We start from the raw sequence: 18,206 nt of genomic DNA, 5'->3' as shown, positions 1-18,206 counted from the left end.
GGAGGCGGTCCCCAACAAGATGCATTAGCACAGTGGTTGCAACAATGAGCGCAAGCATAGAACCACTGTGAGGATGTCACAGGACAGGGCGGCGTTTCATTATATTGTGCGTAGAGTTGCTATGAGACATACCCACTCGACGGCACCTAACAACAACAACAAATGCACTTGAGCTTCTAACAGTATGGTGAAATAGACCTTATGAGAAACTCCTCTAAATTTAGAGCAGCGGTTCTCACCATGTGGGTCGTGACCCCTTTGGGACTTAGACGAACCCTTTACAGGGTGGCACTATCCATAACTTGTAACAAAATGAGAGTTACGAAGTAGCAAAGAATATAATTTTATGATTGGGGGTCTACCACTACAAAGGAAACTGTATGATATTTATATTTGCATGTACATGTCTTTGTCTAGACCTCTATAAATGCACTTTGACTCCTAGCTCTTTCCTCCATCTCCCTTGACTTTCCTCCTCTCCCACTACTATGCTCCGTCCCCACCTGGGTTACAGCTATACCTCTTCTTTACGTAACCTTACCCTTGATCATTCCCTACCAGGCCTGCCACTTCCCCTCACTACCATTTTGAGTCCCATGTTGTTCCCTTGTCCCTGTGTTTGTTAACACCACTTCCTTACCCCCCCGCACCTCCCCCTATCCCAAGTGCCCCCGGAACTGTCGGTCCTGTTGTTTTTCTTCCAGATAGTTCATCCAGCCTGTCTTATTTAGAGAGACCTGTGGAGCCACTACCATGCACAAAAACAAGACAGAGGAAAACAAAGCAACAGTATAGAACCAGACAACAAAACAACAAAAACAAACCACTGACAAAGAACAAAACAAAACACATCAAGAAAGAAGAGCTTGTAGTTAGTTCAAGGATCATTTGTTGGACCTTAGGAGTGTTTTCCAATCCAGTCTGTTGAGGCACCACAACCTGGCCCCAAAGTCCACTTTCAGCATTCCCTGGGGACCTTGCCACTCCATTCCCTTGCTGTTCCACTGCACTCCACCACATTTTGCCTCGGTGTGGTGGAATCAGGTTAGGTGCAATTCGCACACTGTGTCTCCAGTGCTGTCCCCTGTATCACCCTTGGTCACTGAGGGGCATCATGTCTCATAGTGGGGCCAGCCATGTTGTTCTTTTTGTGGACTGGCTGCTCTGAGACTGGAACTCTTTAGGGGAGTAGAAAGCCTCATCTTTCTCCCTTGGAGTGGCTGGGGATTTCAAATTTGCCATTTCAGACATTGCGTTCAGCAGCCCAACACATAAACCCTATACCCCACCATAGCTACAGAAAACAATAAAGAAACAAAATCCAACAACACTCATTGCCATTGGGTGCATAACAATCCAATCGAGAGAAAATACTCCGGCTTCCTGGGTTTCCAAGGCTATAACTCTTTGTAAAAATAAAAGTGTGTTATGTTTTCAGTGAAAGTTTACATAACCGATTAGATTTTCATTTAACAAATTCTCTACTTGTTTAGTGATATTAGTTACTTTTTTCAATAAAAAGGAAAGCAGAAAATTAAAAAAAGAACAAATGAAAAACGTGTTAAGAGTAAAGACAAATGATAAGATGTTAATTTTTAACCTAATCATATCTGCAACAATACACTTTCTGATGTACTGACGGTGAGCAGGGTTTAATCCCATCCTTGGTGAATGGTCCCAGGGGATTTAATGGAGGCTTATTCTCTTTGGAATCTCTGCCAATGCATTTTGAGTTTTTATACTCATCTAAGGCTATAACTCTTTATGGGAGAAGAAAGCCTCATCTTTCTCCAAAGGAGCGACTGGTGAATTCCAACTGCTGACCTTGCAGTTAATAGCCCAACACATAACCCATTATGCCACCAGATGAGAGATTTGTCTCTGGGTGCCTTCCAATGCAAGCACTACAATTATGCAAGGAGGATATTTTTTTCTGTACTGGAGCCAGGTCAAGTCAGAACCAGTGTGTCCATGGTTTGCAGCGAAGTCAGAGGAAGAAGAGGGTAGACTGTCTATAACTTCTCATAGCCCAGGGAAATGCTAGGCCTGGAAGGGGCATGCAGGCTCAACCATATTCAGAAAATCTGCACACTAACCTCCCCGGCTCAAATAATGACCAGCTCCATGTCTCTGAATATCACCTAAAAGCAAAATAGTGAAAGCACCATTTCCATTTCATAATAATTTTACTAAAAGTAAAGTTCAATTCAGTGATGTGAAGAAGCTGGGAAAATTATCTTTTCATTTCTTTCTTTCCCTCCCTTTCCCCTTCTCCACAGAACTGAGAGGCAGAAGGAATAAAGGCATCATGGCACCAGCTGGAGGACACCGTGGGGTCAGGGTCACCATTTAACTTATGCTTCTCCAGTTTGGAGGGGCAACTGGATGTCCTCATTTGTGAATTTGCTTATTAATCTTTTTGAGTTAACAAGGTCATGGTAAAAAAGGATTGTTGGTGTTTTTGTTAGGAACCTTCTAGTCCAGTCCAACTCATAGTGACTCAATGCATCAGTGCAGAGCTCTCTAGACCAATGGTTCTCAACCTATGGGACCCTTGCACAGGGTGACTGTAACAAAGTTACAGTTATGAAGCAGCAATGATAATATTTTTATGGTTGTGGAGGTCACCACAACATGAGGAACTGTATGAAAGGGTTGTGGCATTAGGAAGTTTGAGAACCACTGCTCTAGGCTTCTCTATGCTGTAATCTTTACAAGAATGAGTTGCCTGGTTTTTCTTCCAAGAACAGAGCCACTGGTGGGTTCAAACCTTCAACCTTTTGGATAGCAGCTGAGCACTTAACCATTGTGCCTCCAGGGCTCTTTGATAAACTCTATTAGAGGGTCTTAACCATTGCAACCCCATGGATTCTTTTGGCATTTAGGAAAGGCTATGGAACACCTGCCCACTCCCCAGAATAATATTCCCAATACCTCCAATGAAATACAGAATCACAAAGGCACAAATTGTATTGAAATGCAGTGATAAAAATAAGACATTGGATTTGTGGCAAATATACATGTTAATAAATACATTAAATATGATCTGATGGTGGGTCTAATAAACCAAACCCACACCATTGAGTTGATCCTGACTCACTGTGACCCTATATAAAATTCCTCAGGCTAAATCTTGACAGGAGCAGATCGTCTCACCTTCCTCTCAGAGAACAACTGGTGCCTTTGAACTGCCAACCTTGAGGTTACCTGCCCAATGGCTCACCCACAGCGTCACCGTGAGTTCTAGATAGTGATGAGCATGAATTGTACTCAATGATGGCTGCAACGACTAGCATGGGGTGTGAAAGCATGTAGAATTTCTCTCGGTGGTAATCGCATGGCTATTCAGAACACAGCTGTGGACATGCTAAACTGCCCTGCGAGCTTAGGGAAACTAACTCAACCAGGATTGACCTCATCCAATTTGACATTGCTCCCCAGCCTGCTGGGGCTCAGTGGCTCAGTGTTTGGGTCCCTTGTCTAGATACCAGGGCTGGCATGGAGAAAGTCATTCCTCTGCAGCCTTCTAGTGTGTGGGGGAAGATATTAGTGTTAAGCATTGGCAGGAAATTGCTGTATTTTCCTGGCAGCCACATTCTTAATAACCATTTACTGGATACATATTATATTCTGAGGGTAAATTGGTGGTTCAGTTGTAGAATTCTCCTTTTCCATGTGGGAGATCTGGGTTTGAGTCCAAGACAATGAAACTCATGTGCATCCAACACTTATTTGTCAGGGGGATGCTTGGTTATTGCTGAGGTACTGAACTGATTCTGTGTTGCTATGATACTGAAATGGGGAAGCTTGGTTGGGTGCGGCTATGAGACTGAACCTTTTTCTGTGATGTGTCCAGACTAAGATGAGCGATGAAGAAGAGCCTGGCATTCTACTTCTGAAAACCAGTTAACGAAAACCCCTGTGAATCACAATCTGATGCACAACCAAAGAGATGGTGCAGGACCAGGGAGAATATTGCCCATGGAGTCACTGGGAGCTGGTTGTCACAGTGAGTTGGACTGGAGGCTGACTCAACAGCAGCTAACAACCATTGTGTTCCAGGCACTCGATTTGCTTTAAAAATCTAGCTCAGCCTTCTGGTACAGGGAAGTGATTAATCATGCCTACTTTATAGCACACCGTGAACCCTGATCAATGTCAGGCCCTGCTTGTGTTTTGTCCCTCCTTTTCCACATTCACATCACTTCCATTCCCCTCTTCAGACTAATACCCCCTGCTGGGTGCTTGGTGTGTGTGTGTGTCCTTATAGGCATACAGCCATGTGCACTAGACCATGCTGCTTGGTGAACGGGCTTTCAGCTTCCATGAATGGTACTGCAATATAAATCTCATTCAGTTTCTGACCTTTTCAACTCCTTGCAATGTCATTAAGAGTTATTGCCATGCTGCATATCAATTGCATGTGCTGCTGTGTGCCACTTGGTCATGAGCAATCATCATCTTTCTTTTGTTTCCTTCTTCAGTTGTCTGTTGATTGGCATCCAATTCGGCTCCAACTCTTCTCTACTGCAGGTATCCGTGTGGTGACCATTCTTGTAAAAATGCCCCAAGGGCCCTGTGAATTGGATAAAAAGCTTGGCCTATATACCCAGGAATTATGCGTTGGGCTGCTAACCCCAAGGTGAGCAGTTCCAACCCACCAGCTATTCCATGGAGCAAAGAGAGGCTGTCTACTCTCGTAAGAATTTAGTTTTGTAAACCTAAAGCAGCAATTCTACTGTGCCTTGTAGGGTTGCTAATGAGGAAGAATCAACTGGGGTTTTGTTTGTTTTTCTACAACCAGGAGAGAGCTTTGATGGGGGAGATATTAAGTGCTTGGCTGCTAACCCAAAGGTCAGTAGTTTGAAGCCGTCTTCCACACACTGTGGGATAAAGGCACGGCTGTCTTCTTCCCAATAGAAGCCTTGAAAACATCATGGGACATTTCAGCTTTGTTTGATATGGTCACGAGGAATGAAAGTCAACTCAGTGACTGAGCTTCTTTGGTTGTACACCCAGGAGGGGCTCACTAGGTCCTAGGGTCCATTCAATGGACTTTCACTAAGCTCTGCCAGAATGCTGTGCAGCAAACCTGCATCATTAGCAGTGTTTCTCTGCTTTCCCCGGATCTCAAATGACACTTGGTATGTTTGTCTTTCTAACTGTTGCGCGTTTGATGGTTTTAAAAGGCCAAGCACAATAAACTCATCTATCCCAGGCACTTTATGGTTCTGTAGCAGACACTTAGGGTTGCCATGCCATATTCCTTTGACCCATCTCTGACACCATTCTCACTGCATTCCAGTCAATACCGACTCATAGCGATCCTGTGGTTGGGCGCCCAGCCCTAAGGCCTAGGGAGATCCAGGCCTGGGGCACTCCAGCCCATAGTCTTAGGGAGCGCCAGGCCTGGGGCGCCCCAGCCCTTAGGCTTAGGGAGCCCCATCCTGGGACGCCCAAGCCCTTAGGCTTAGAAAGCCCCAGGCCTGGGGGCACCCAGCCCTTCAGCTTAGGGAGCCCCAGGCCTGGGGCGACCCAGCCCTTAGGCTTTGGGAGCCCAAGGCCTGGGGCGCCCCAGCCCTTAGGCTTTGGGAGCCCCAGGCCTGGGGAGCCCAGCTCTTCGGCTTAGGGAGCCCCAGGCCTGGGGCGTCCCAGCCCTTAGGATTAGGGAGCCCCAGGCCTGGGGGCACCCAGCCATTCGGCTTAGGGAGCTCCAGGCCTGGGGCGCCCCAGCCGTTAGGCTTAGGGCGAGCCAGTCCTAGGGCGCCCCAGCCCTTAGGCTTTGGGAGTCCCAGGCCTGGGGCGCCCCAGCTCTTAGGCTTTGGGAGCCCCAGGCCTGGGGTGCCCCCGCCCTTAGGCTTTGGGAGATCCAGGCCTGGGGCGCCCCCGCCCTTAGGCTTTGGGAGCCCCAGGCCTGGGGTGCCCCAGCCCTTAGTCTTTGGGAGGCCCAGGCCTGGGGAACCCCAGCCCTTAGGCTTTGGGAGGCCCAGGCCTGGGGCACCCCAGCCCTTCGGCTTTGGGAGCCCCAGGCCTGGGGCGCCCCCGCCCTTAGGCTTTGGGAGCCCCAGGCCTGGGGCGACCCCGCCCTTAGGCTTTGGGAGCCCCAGGCCTGGGGCGCCCCCGCCCTTAGGCTTTGGGAGCCCCAGGCCTGGGGTGCCCCAGCCCTTAGGCTTTGGGAGCCCCAGGCCTGGGGTGACCCAGCCCTTAGGCTTTGGGAGTCTCAGGCCTGGGGTGCCCCAGCCCTTAGGCTTTGAGAGCCCCAGGCCTGGTACGCCCCAGCCCTTAGGCTTAGGGAGCCCCTGGCCTGGGGCGCCCCAGGCCTTAGGCTTTGGGAGCCCCAGGCATGGGGCTCCCCAACCCTTAGGTTTTTGCAGCCCCAGGCCTGGTACGGCCCAGCCCTTAGGCTTAGGGAGCCCCTGGCCTGTGGCGCCCCAGCCTTTAGACTTTGGGAGCCCCAGGCCAGGGGCGCCCCTGCCCTTAGGTTTTGGGAGCGCCAGGCCTGGGGCGCCCCAGCCCTTAGGCGTTGTGAGCCCCAGGCCTGGGGCACCCCCGCCCTTAGGATTTGGGAGCCCCAGGCCTGGTATGCCCCAGCCCTTAGGCTTAGGGAGCCCGAGCCGTGGAGTGCCCCAGGCCTTAGGCTTTGGAAGCCCGAGGCCTGGGGCGCCCCAGCCCTTAGGCTTTGGGAGTCCCTGGCCTGGGGCGCCCCAGCCCTTAGGCTTTGGGAGCCCCAGGCCCGGTACGCCCCAGCCCTTAGGCTTAGAGAGCCCCTGGTCTGGGGTGTCCCAGGATTTAGGCTTTGGGAGCCCCAGACCTGGGGGGCAACTGCCCTTAGGCATTGTGAGCCCCAGGCCTGGGGCGCCGCAGCCCTTAGGCTTTGGGAGCCCCAGTCCTGGGGCACCCCAGCCATTAGGCTTTGGGAGTCCCAGGCCTGGGGCACCCCAGTCCTTAGGGTTTGGGAGCCCCAGGCCTGGTAGGGCCAAGCCCTTAGGCTTAGGGAGCCCCTGGCCTGGGGCGCCCCAGCCCTTAGGCTTTGGGAGGCCCAGGCCAGGGGCATCCCAGCCCTTAGGATTTGGGAGCCCCAGGCCTGGGGCGCACCAGCCCTTATGCTTTGGAAGCCCCAGGTCTGGGGTGCCCCAGCCCTTAGGCTTTGGGAGCCCCAGGCCTGGGGTGCCCCAGCCCGTAGGATTTGGGAGCCCCAGGCTGGGACGCCCCAGCCCATAGGATTTGGGAGCCCCAGGCCTGGGGCGCCCAGCCCTTAGGCTTTGGGATCCCCAGGCTTGGGACGCCCCAACTCTTAGGCTTTTGGAGCCACAGGCATGGGGCGCCCCAGCTCGTAGGCTCTGGGAGCCACAGGCCTGGGGCGCCCCAGCTCGTAGGCTCTGGGAGCCACAGGCCTGGGGCGCCCCAGCTCGTAGGCTCTGGGAGCCACAGCCTGGGGCGCCCCAGTCCTTAGGCTTAGGGAGCCCCAGACCTGGGGGAACCCAGCTCTTCGGCTTAGGGAGCCCCAGGCCTGGGGCATCCCTGCCCTTAGGCTTAGGGAGTCCCAGGCCTGGGGCACCCCAGCCCTTAGGCTTTGGAAGCCACAGGCCTGGTACGCCCCAGCCTTTTGGCTTAGGGAGCCCCTGACCTGGGGCGCCCCAGCACTTAGGCTTTGGGAGCCCCAGGCCTGGGGCGCCCCTGCCCTTGGCTTAGGGAGCCCCAGGCCTCGGGTGCCCCAGCCCTTAGGCTTAGGGAGCCCCAGGCCTGGGTCGCCCCAGCCCTTAGGCTTATGGAGCCCCAGTCCTGGTACGTCCCAGCCCTTAGTCTTAGGGAGCCCCAGGCCTGGTACGTCCCAGCCCTTAGTCTTCGGGAGCCCCAGGCTTGGGGCGCCCAACTCTTAGGCTTTTGGAGCCACAGGCCTGGGGCGCCCCAGCCCTTAGGCTTATGGAGCCCCAGGCCTGGGAGGACCCAGCTCTTCGGCTTAGGGAGCCCCAGGCTTGGGGCGTCCCTGCCCTTAGGCTTAGAGAGCCCCAGGCTCGGGGCGCCACAGCCCTTAGGCTTTGGAAGTCCCAGACCTAGGCGCCCCAGACCTTAGGCTTTGGGAGTCCCAGGCCTGGTACGCCCCAGCCCTTAGGCTTAGGGAGCACCTGGCGTGGGGCGCCCCAGCCATTAGGCTTCGGAGCCCCAGGCCTGGGGCGTCCCAGCCCTTAGGTTTTGGGAGCCCTAGGCCTGGGGCGCCTCTTCCCTTAGGCTTAGGGAACCTCTGGCCTGGGGCGCCACAGCCCTTTGTCTTAGGAAGCCCAAGGCCTGGGGCGCCCCAACCCTTAGGCTTTGGGAGCCCCAGGCCTGGGGCGCCCCAGCCCTTAGGCTTTGGGCGCCAGGTCTGGGTCGCCCCAGCCCTTAGGCTTTGGGAGCTCCAGGCCTGTGGCACCCCAGCCCTTATGCTTTGGGAGCCCCAGGCCTAGGAGCACCCAGCTCTTCGGCTTAGGGAGCCCCAGACCTGGGCGTCACAGCCCTTCGGCTTAGGGAGCCCCAGTCCTGGGGCGCCCCCGCCCTTAGGTTTAGGGAGCCCCAGGCCTGGGGCGCCCCAGCCCTTAGGCTTTGGGAGCCCCTGGCCGGGGCGCCCAGTCCTTAGGTTTTGGGAGCCCCAGGCCTGGGGCGCCCCAGCGCTTAGGTTTTGGGAGCCCCAGGCCTGGGGCGCCCCAGCCCTTAGGCTTAGGGTGCCCCAGGCCTGGGGGCACCCAGCCCTTCGGCTTAGGGAGCCCCAGGCCTGGGGCGTCCCAGCCCTTAGGCTTAGGGAGCCTATGGCCTGGGACACCCCAGCCCTTAGGCTTTGGGAGCCCCAGGCCAGGTACGCCCCAGCCCTTAGGATTAGGGACCCCTTGTCCTGGGGCGCCCAAGCCTTTAGGCTTTGTGAGCCCCAGGCCTGGTACGCCCCAGACCTTAGGATTAGGGACCCCCTGGCCTGGGGCACCACAGCCCTCAGGCTTTGGGTGCCCCAGACCTAGGGCGCACCAGCCCTTCGGCTTAGGGAGCCCCTGGCCTGGGGCGCCCCAGCCCTTAGACTTTGGGAGCCCCAGGCCAGGGGTGCCCCAGCCGTTAGGCTTTGGGAGCTCAAGCCTGGTGCGACCCAGCCCTTAGGTTTTGGGATCCAAAGCCTGGGGCGCCCCAGCCCTTGGGCTTTGGGAGCCCCAGGCCTGGGGTGCCCCAGCCCTTAGGCTTTGGAAGCCCCAGGCATGGGGCGCCCCAACCCTTAGGATTTGGGAGCCCCAGACTGGGACGCCCCAGCCCATAGGTTTTGGGAGCCCCAGGCCTGGGGCTCCCAGCCCTTAGGGTTTGAGAGCCCAAGGCTTGGGGCGCCCCAGCTTTTAGGCTTTGGGACCCACAGGCCTGGGGCTCCCCAGCGCTTAGGCATAGGGAGCCCCAGGCCTGGGGGCGCCCAGCCCTTCGGCTTAGGGAGCCCCAGGCCTGGGGCTCCCCAGCGCTTAGGCATAGGGAGCCCCAGGCCTGGGGCACGCCAGCCCTTAGGCTTTGGGAGTCCCAGGCCTGGGGCGCCCCAGCCCTTTGGCTTTGTGAGCCACAGGCCTAGAGCGCCCCAGCCCTTAGGCTTAGGGAGCCCCTGACCTGGGGCGCCCTAGCACTTAGGCTTTAGGAGCCCCAGGGCTGAGGCGCCCCAGCCTTAGGTTTTGTGAGCCCTAGGCCTGGGGCGCCCCTGCCCTTGGCTTTGGGAGCCCCAGGCCTGGGGTGCCCAGGGCCTTAGGCTTAGGGAGCCCCAGGCCTGGGTCGCCCCAGCCGTTAGGCTTAGGGAGCTTCTGGCCTGGGGCGCCACAGCCCTTTTTCTTAGGGAGCCCCAGGCCTGGGGCGCCCCAACCCGTAGGCTTTGAGAGCCCCAGGCCTGGGGCGCCCCAGCTGTTAGGTTTAGGGAGCCACCTGCCTGGGGCCCCCCAGCCCTTAGGCTTTGGGAGCCCCAGGCCGGGGTGCCCCAGCCCTTAGGCTTAGGGAACCCCATGCCTGGGCGTACCAGCCCTTCGGGTAGGGAGACCCAGGCCTGGGGCGCCCCCGCCCTTAGGTTTAGGGAGCCACTGGCCTGGGGCGCCGCAGCCCTTAGGCTTTGGGAGCCCCAAGCCGGGGTGCCCGAGCCCTTAGGCTTAGGGAGCCCCAGGCCTGGGGCATCCCTGCCCTTAGGCTTAGGGAGTCCCAGGCCTGGGGCACCCCAGCCCTTAGGCTTTGGAAGCCACAGGCCTGGTACGCCCCAGCCTTTTGGCTTAGGGAGCCCCTGACCAGGGGCGCCCCAGCACTTAGGCTTTGGGAGCCCCAGGCCTGGGGCGCCCCTGCCCTTGGCTTAGGGAGCCCCAAGGCCTCGGGTGCCCCAGCCCTTAGGCTTAGGGAGCCCCAGGCCTGGGTCGCCCCAGCCCTTAGGCTTATGGAGCCCCAGTCCTGGTACGTCCCAGCCCTTAGTCTTAGGGAGCCCCAGGCCTTGGGCGCCCCAGCCCTTAGGCTTTTGGAGCCCCAGGCTGGGACGCCCCAACCCATAGGATATGGGAGCCCCAGACCTGGGGCGCCCAGCCCTTAGGCTTTGGGAGCCCCAGGCTTGGGGCGCCCAACTCTTAGGCTTTTGGAGCCACAGGCCTGGGGCGCCCCAGCCCTTAGGCTTATGGAGCCCATGCCTGGGAGGACCCAGCTCTTCGGCTTAGGGAGCCCCAGGCCTGGGGCATCCCTGCCCTTAGGCTTAGAGAGCCCCAGGCTCGGGGCGCCACAGCCCTTCGGCTTTGGAAGTCCCAGACCTAGGCGCCCCAGACCTTACGCTTTGGGAGTCCCAGGCCTGGTACGCCCCTGCCCTTAGGCTTAGGGAACACCTGGCGTGGGGCGCCCCAGCCATTAGGCTTCGGAGCCCCAGGCCTGGGGCGTCCCAGCCCTTAGGTTTTGGGAGCCCTAGGCCTGGGGCGCCTCTTCCCTTAGGCTTAGGGAACCTCTGGCCTGGGGCGCCACAGCCCTTTGTCTTAGGAAGCCCAAGGCCTGGGGCGCCCCAACCCTTAGGCTTTGGGAGCCCCAGGCCTGGGGCGCCCCAGCCCTTAGGCTTTGGGCGCCAGGTCTGGGTCGCCCCAGCCCTTAGGCTTTGGGAGCTCCAGGCCTGTGGCACCCCAGCCCTTATGCTTTGGGAGCCCCAGGCCTAGGAGCACCCAGCTCTTCGGCTTAGGGAGCCCCAGACCTGGGCGTCACAGCCCTTCGGCTTAGGGAGCCCCAGTCCTGGGGCGCCCCCGCCCTTAGGTTTAGGGAGCCCCAGGCCTGGGGCGCCCCAGCCCTTAGGCTTTGGGAGCCCCTGGCCGGGGCGCCCAGTCCTTAGGTTTTGGGAGCCCCAGGCCTGGGGCGCCCCAGCGCTTAGGTTTTGGGAGCCCCAGGCCTGGGGCGCCCCAGCCCTTAGGCTTAGGGTGCCCCAGGCCTGGGGGCACCCAGCCCTTCGGCTTAGGGAGCCCCAGGCCTGGGGCGTCCCAGCCCTTAGGCTTAGGGAGCCTATGGCCTGGGACACCCCAGCCCTTAGGCTTTGGGAGCCCCAGGCCAGGTACGCCCCAGCCCTTAGGATTAGGGACCCCTTGTCCTGGGGCGCCCAAGCCTTTAGGCTTTGTGAGCCCCAGGCCTGGTACGCCCCAGACCTTAGGATTAGGGACCCCCTGGCCTGGGGCACCACAGCCCTCAGGCTTTGGGTGCCCCAGACCTAGGGCGCACCAGCCCTTCGGCTTAGGGAGCCCCTGGCCTGGGGCGCCCCAGCCCTTAGACTTTGGGAGCCCCAGGCCAGGGGTGCCCCAGCCGTTAGGCTTTGGGAGCTCAAGCCTGGTGCGACCCAGCCCTTAGGTTTTGGGATCCAAAGCCTGGGGCGCCCCAGCCCTTGGGCTTTGGGAGCCCCAGGCCTGGGGTGCCCCAGCCCTTAGGCTTTGGAAGCCCCAGGCATGGGGCGCCCCAACCCTTAGGATTTGGGAGCCCCAGACTGGGACGCCCCAGCCCATAGGTTTTGGGAGCCCCAGGCCTGGGGCTCCCAGCCCTTAGGGTTTGAGAGCCCAAGGCTTGGGGCGCCCCAGCTTTTAGGCTTTGGGACCCACAGGCCTGGGGCTCCCCAGCGCTTAGGCATAGGGAGCCCCAGGCCTGGGGGCGCCCAGCCCTTCGGCTTAGGGAGCCCCAGGCCTGGGGCTCCCCAGCGCTTAGGCATAGGGAGCCCCAGGCCTGGGGCACGCCAGCCCTTAGGCTTTGGGAGTCCCAGGCCTGGGGCGCCCCAGCCCTTTGGCTTTGTGAGCCACAGGCCTAGAGCGCCCCAGCCCTTAGGCTTAGGGAGCCCCTGACCTGGGGCGCCCTAGCACTTAGGCTTTAGGAGCCCCAGGGCTGAGGCGCCCCAGCCTTAGGTTTTGTGAGCCCTAGGCCTGGGGCGCCCCTGCCCTTGGCTTTGGGAGCCCCAGGCCTGGGGTGCCCAGGGCCTTAGGCTTAGGGAGCCCCAGGCCTGGGTCGCCCCAGCCGTTAGGCTTAGGGAGCTTCTGGCCTGGGGCGCCACAGCCCTTTTTCTTAGGGAGCCCCAGGCCTGGGGCGCCCCAACCCGTAGGCTTTGAGAGCCCCAGGCCTGGGGCGCCCCAGCTGTTAGGTTTAGGGAGCCACCTGCCTGGGGCCCCCCAGCCCTTAGGCTTTGGGAGCCCCAGGCCGGGGTGCCCCAGCCCTTAGGCTTAGGGAACCCCATGCCTGGGCGTACCAGCCCTTCGGGTAGGGAGACCCAGGCCTGGGGCGCCCCCGCCCTTAGGTTTAGGGAGCCACTGGCCTGGGGCGCCGCAGCCCTTAGGCTTTGGGAGCCCCAAGCCGGGGTGCCCGAGCCCTTAGGCTTAGGGAGCCCCAGGCCTGGGGCATCCCTGCCCTTAGGCTTAGGGAGTCCCAGGCCTGGGGCACCCCAGCCCTTAGGCTTTGGAAGCCACAGGCCTGGTACGCCCCAGCCTTTTGGCTTAGGGAGCCCCTGACCAGGGGCGCCCCAGCACTTAGGCTTTGGGAGCCCCAGGCCTGGGGCGCCCCTGCCCTTGGCTTAGGGAGCCCCAAGGCCTCGGGTGCCCCAGCCCTTAGGCTTAGGGAGCCCCAGGCCTGGGTCGCCCCAGCCCTTAGGCTTATGGAGCCCCAGTCCTGGTACGTCCCAGCCCTTAGTCTTAGGGAGCCCCAGGCCTTGGGCGCCCCAGCCCTTAGGCTTTTGGAGCCCCAGGCTGGGACGCCCCAACCCATAGGATATGGGAGCCCCAGACCTGGGGCGCCCAGCCCTTAGGCTTTGGGAGCCCCAGGCTTGGGGCGCCCAACTCTTAGGCTTTTGGAGCCACAGGCCTGGGGCGCCCCAGCCCTTAGGCTTATGGAGCCCATGCCTGGGAGGACCCAGCTCTTCGGCTTAGGGAGCCCCAGGCCTGGGGCATCCCTGCCCTTAGGCTTAGAGAGCCCCAGGCTCGGGGCGCCACAGCCCTTCGGCTTTGGAAGTCCCAGACCTAGGCGCCCCAGACCTTACACTTTGGGAGTCCCAGGCCTGGTACGCCCCTGCCCTTAGGCTTAGGGAACACCTGGCGTGGGGCGCCCCAGCCATTAGGCTTCGGAGCCCCAGGCCTGGGGCGTCCCAGCCCTTAGGTTTTGGGAGCCCTAGGCCTGGGGCGCCTCTTCCCTTAGGCTTAGGGAACCTCTGGCCTGGGGCGCCACAGCCCTTTGTCTTAGGAAGCCCAAGGCCTGGGGCGCCCCAACCCTTAGGCTTTGGGAGCCCCAGGCCTGGGGCGCCCCAGCCCTTAGGCTTTGGGCGCCAGGTCTGGGTCGCCCCAGCCCTTAGGCTTTGGGAGCTCCAGGCCTGTGGCACCCCAGCCCTTATGCTGATGTATAAAGCATATCCGTACATTTTTTGCCCTAATCACTCTCAAAGCATTTGCTCTCCACTTAAGTCCTTTGCATCAGGTCCTCTTTTTTTTAACCTCCCTCCCCGCTCCCCACTCCATCATGAGCCCTTGATAATCTACAGATTGTTATTTTGTCATATCTTGCCCTCTCCGGAGTTTCCCTCCCCACCTTCTCTGCCGTCTGTCTCCCAGGGAGGAGGTTACATGTGGATCCTTGTCATCTGTTCCCAACCCACTCACCCTCTACTCTCCCAGTATCACCCCTCACACTCATGGTCCTGAAGGTATCATCCACCCTGGATTCCCTATGCCTCCAGCTCCTATATGTACCAGTGTACAACCTCTGCCCTATCCAGTCCTGCAAGGTAGAATACGGATCATGGTAGTTGTGGGGAGGAAGCATCCAGGATCTAGGGAAAAGCTGTGTTTTTCATCAGTACTACATCGCACCCTGACTGACCCATCTCCTCTCCTAAACCCCTTTGTGAGGGGATCTCCAGTGGCCAGCAAATGGGCTTTGGGTCTCTACTCTGCACTTCCCCCTTCATTCACTATTTTATATATATATATATATATATACCATATATATGGTATATATATATTTTTTGCATAATACCTTATACCTGGTCCCTTTGGCACCATGTGATCGCACAGGCTGGTGTGCTTCTTCCATGTGGGCTTTTTTGCTTCTGAGCTAGATGGCCGCTTGTTCACCTTCAAGCCTTTAAGACCCCAGACATTATCTCTTTTGATAGCCAGGCACCATCAGCTTTCTTCGCCACATTTGCTTATGCACCCGTTTGTCTTCGCCAATCGTATCATGGAGGTGTGCAGCCAATACTGTGATTTTTTTGTTTTTTGATGCCTGATAACTGATCCCTTCGGGACCTCGTAATCACACAGGCTGGTGTGCTCTTCCATGTGGGCTTTTTTGCTTCTGAGCTAGACGGCCGCTTGTTTATCTTCAAGTCTTTAAGACCCCAGACACTATCTCTTTTGATAGCCGGGCACCATCAGCTTTCTTCACCACATTTACTTGTTCACCAGCTTTGGCTTCAGCAGTTGTGTCGGGAGGATGAGCACTGTAGAGTGCCAATTTAATAAAAGAAAGTATTCATGCATTGAGGGAGTGCTTGAGTTAAGGCCCAAGGTCCTGCCACCACCTTAATACTAAACCTATAATTATAGACACACAGTTCTATTTCCCCATACATATATATATATATATATATATATATATATATATATATTTATATTTATATATATATTTGCATGTACATGTCTTTGTCAAGACCTCTATAAATGCACTTTGACTCCTAGCTCTCTCCTCCATCTCCCTTGACTTTCCTCCTGTCCCACTACCATGCTCCGTCCCAACCTGGGTTACAGCTATACCTCTTCTTTACGTAATCTTACCCTTGATCATTCCCTACCAGGCCTGCCACTTCCCCCTCACTACGATTTTGAGTCCCATGTTGTTCCCTTGTCCCTGTGTTTGTTAACACCACTTCCTTACCCCCCCCCCCCCGCACCTCCACCTATCCCAAGTGCCCCCGGAACTGTTGGTCCTGTTGTTTTTCCTCCAGATAGTTCATCCAGCCTGTCTTATTTAGACAGACCTGTGGAGACACTAACATGCACGAAACAAGACAGAGGAAAACAGAGCAACAGTATACAACCAGACAACAAAACAACAAAAACAAACCACTGACAAAGAACAAAACAAAACACATCAAGAAAGAAGAGCTTATAGTTAGTTCAAGGATCATTTGTTGGACCTTAGGAGTGTTTTCCAATCCAGTCTGTTGAGGCACCACAACCTGGCCCCAAAGTCCACTTTCAGCATTCCCTGGGGACCTTGCCACTCCATTCCCTTGCTGTTCCACTGCACTCCACCACACTTTGCCTCGGTGTGGTGGAATCAGGTTAGGTGCAATTCGCACACTGTGTCTCCAGTGCTGTCCCCTGTATCACCCTTGGTCACTGAGGGGCATCATGTCTCATAGTGGGGCCAGCCATGTTGTTCTCTTTGTCGACTGGCTGCTCTGAGACTAGAACTCTTTAGGGGAGTAGAAAGCCTCATCGTTCTCCCTTGGAGTGGCTGGGGATTTCAAATTTGCCATTTCAGACATTGCGTTTAGCAGCCCAACACATAAACCCTATACACCACCATAGCTACAGAAAACAATAAAGAAACAAAATCCAACAACACTCATTGCCATTGGGTGCATAACAATCCTATCGAGAGAAAATGCTCCGGCCTCCTGGGTTTCCAAGGCTATAACTCTTTGTAAAAATAAAATTGTGTTATGTTTACAGTGAAAGTTTACATAACCGATTAGATTCTCATTTAAACAAATTCTCTACTTGTTTAGTGACATTAGTTACTTTTTTCAATAAAAAGGAAAGCAGAATATTAAAAAAAGAACAAATGAAAACGTGTTAAGAGTAAAGACAAATGATAAGATGTTAATGTTTAACCTAATCATATCTGCAACAATACACTTTCTGATGTACTGACGGTGAGCAGGGTTTAATCCCATCCCTGGTGAATGGTCCCAGGGGATTTAATGGAGGCTTATTCTCTGTGGAATCTCTGCCAATGCATTTTGAGTTTTTATACTCATCTAAGGCTATAACTCTTTATGGGAGAAGAAAGCCTCATCTTTCTCCAAAGGAGCGACTGGTGAATTCCAACTGCTGACCTTGCAGTTAATAGCCCAACACATAACCCATTATGCCACCAGATGAGAGATTTGTCTCTGGGTGCCTTCCAATGCAAGCACTACAATTATGCAAGGAGGATATTTTTTTCTGTACTGGAGCCAGGTCAAGTCAGAACCAGTGTGTCCATGGTTTGCAGCGAAGTCAGAGGAAGAAGAGGGTAGACTGTCTATAACTTCTCATAGTCCAGGGAAATGCTAGGCCTGGAAGGGGGCATGCTGGCTCAACCATATTCAGAAAGTCTGCACATTAACCTCCCCGGCTCAAATAATTACCAGCACCATGTCTCTGAATATCACCTAAAAGCAAAATAGTGAAAGCACCATTTCCATTTCATAATACTTTTATTAAAAGTAAAGTTCAATTCAGTGATGTGAAGAAGCTGGGAAAATTATCTTTTCATTTCTTTCTTTTTCTTTCCCTCCCTTTCCCCTTCTTCTCCACAGAACTGAGAGGCAGAGGGAATAAAGGCAGCATGGCACCAACTGGAGGACACCGTGGGGTCAAGGTCACCATTTAACTCATGCTTGTCCAGTTTGGAGGGGCAACTGGATGTCCTCATTTGTGAAATTGCTTGTTAATCTTTTTGAGTTAACAAGGTATGGTAAAAAATGATTGTTGGTGTTTTTGTTAGGAACCTTCTAGTCCAGTCCAACTCATAGTGACTCAATGCATCAGTGCAGAGCTCTCTAGACCAATGGTTCTCCACCTGTGGGACCCTTGCACAGGGTGACTGTAACAAAATTACAGTTATGAAGTAGCAATGAGAATATTTTTATGGTTGTGGAGGTCACCACAACATGAGGAACTGTATGAAAGGGTTGTGGCATTAGGAAGTTTGAGAACCACTGCTCTAGTCTTTTCTATGCTGTAATCTTTACAAGAATGAGTTGCCTGGCTTTTCTTCCAAGAACAGAGCCACTGGTGGGTTCAAACCTTCAACCTTTTGGATAGCAGCTGAGCACTTAACCATTGTGCCTCCAGGGCTCTTTGATAAACTCTATTAGAGGGTCTTAACCATTGCAAACCCATGGATCCTTTTGGCATTTAGGAAAGGCTATGGAACACCTGCCCACTCCCCAGAATAATATTTCCAAATACCTCCAATGAAATACAGAATCACAAAGGCACAAATTGTATTGAAATGCAGTGATAAAAATAAAAGACATTGGATTTGTGGCAAATATACATGTTAATAAAAACATTAAATATGATCTGATAGTGTGTCTAATAAACCAAACCAACACCATTGAGTTGATCCTGACTCACTGTGACCCTATATAAAATTCCTCAGGCTAAATCTTTACAGGAGCAGATCATCTCACCTTCCTCTCAGTGAACAACTGGTGCCTTTGAACTGCCAACCTTGAGGTTACCTGCCCAACGGCTCACCCACAGCGTCACCGTGAGTTCTAGATAGTGATGAGCATGAACTGTACTCAACGATGGCTGCAACGACTAGCATGGGGTGTGAAAGCATGTAGAATTTCTCTCGGTGGTAATCGCATGGCTATTTTGAACACAGCTGTGGACATGCTAAACTGCCCTGCGAGCTTAGGGAAACTAACTCAACCAGGATTGTCCCTCATCCAATTTGACATTGCTCCCCAGCCTGCT

The 18,206-nt window shown here is 55.5% G+C and overlaps 1 long non-coding RNA gene across 1 annotated transcript; it reads left to right on the top strand.

Annotated features, from left to right (window-relative positions):
- Nucleotides 1-3,124: 3,124 nt before the first annotated feature.
- Nucleotides 3,125-17,898, top strand: LOC142436077 (uncharacterized). The gene is made up of 4 exons (XR_012781761.1): nucleotides 3,125-3,236; nucleotides 3,857-4,009; nucleotides 4,534-4,642; nucleotides 17,036-17,898. It is a non-coding gene; the product is annotated as an uncharacterized LOC142436077 (long non-coding RNA).
- The last annotated feature ends 308 nt before the right edge of the window (nucleotides 17,899-18,206 follow it).

This window comes from Tenrec ecaudatus, unplaced genomic scaffold, assembly GCF_050624435.1.
Source record: "Tenrec ecaudatus isolate mTenEca1 unplaced genomic scaffold, mTenEca1.hap1 Scaffold_146, whole genome shotgun sequence".
NCBI classification, from domain to species: Eukaryota; Metazoa; Chordata; class Mammalia; order Afrosoricida; family Tenrecidae; genus Tenrec; species Tenrec ecaudatus.
The sequence above is the reverse complement of the archived record's forward strand: the minus strand, read 5'-3'. Positions and strand labels throughout refer to the sequence as shown.